Here is a 1,060-nt window from a genome sequence, read left to right as displayed (position 1 = left end):
TATATATATATATATATATATATATATATATATATATATATATATACGTATCATCTCTATCATTTTTCCTGTAGTTTATCGTTGCCATGGTTTCCTGTTGTGTCTGGAGCAGGTCTCTTGTAAACGAGTCCTTGTGGCTCCATGAAGCCAACCTGTATAAATAAAAGGTTGAATAAATCATTATGTGTATATTTATATTCTTTCAACCTTTATTGATACAGGTTAGTTCCACTGAGCCACAAGGACTCATTTACAAGAGAGACCTGGATTTGAACAAAGAGTGATGACAACAGTGGACAACAAACTGTTTTTAATTGTAAAACAAACAAACAATAAATATTTGTCTGAATCATTAGTGAATGTGTTGTTGTTGTTGTTGTTGTTGTTGTTGTCAGTGTGTTATGATGTTGTGCTGTGGTCCAGTGTCTCCACAGACGATGTGTGTGAGGGTGGCCATGTTTGGAGGTTGCTGTGTTGAAGCTCCATGGATCAGCCTCTCTGCAGCTCTCAGCACCTTCACTGAGCTGCTCTTGTTCTTCACAGGTAGAAGGTGGGAGCTCTCGTCAAATCATCATCTCCAGCATCATCTTGTTCATGCCAGGCTTTTCATCCACTGACCACACACACCTGCAAACATCAGGGGACCAGTTTAACACATCTGGAAGGAAACCAGTGAGATTTAATACGACCAGTATGATATGATGTCATGTGGAGGAGTGGTGGAGCAGAGGTTACAAGATGGGCCTGTGATGGGAAAGTCACAGGTTCAACTCCCGGTACCGTCAACATCAAAATGAGGTGGAAAAGGTGAAACACCCACACCTGCCTCCACCCTCATTGGCCCCACCCTGGTCCCCTGAGCAAGGCACTCAACCCCCACCACCTGCTCCTAAACAGGTCTCTCTTTAAAATGAGTTCTCGTGACTCAGTGAGTCGACCTGGATAAATAAAGATCAATGAAAAATAAAGTTTAAAATAGAAATACATCATGAGGCCCAGGTTGTGTGTGTGACGTGCACGTTCCTGAGAGTGTGTGTGTGACGTGCACGTCACACACACA

The sequence above is a fragment of the Nematolebias whitei genome, chromosome 9 (genome assembly GCF_014905685.2).
Source record: "Nematolebias whitei isolate Nwh7 chromosome 9, NemWhi1, whole genome shotgun sequence".
Classification (NCBI taxonomy): domain Eukaryota; kingdom Metazoa; phylum Chordata; class Actinopteri; order Cyprinodontiformes; family Rivulidae; genus Nematolebias; species Nematolebias whitei.
Note: the sequence above shows the minus strand (reverse complement) of the source record.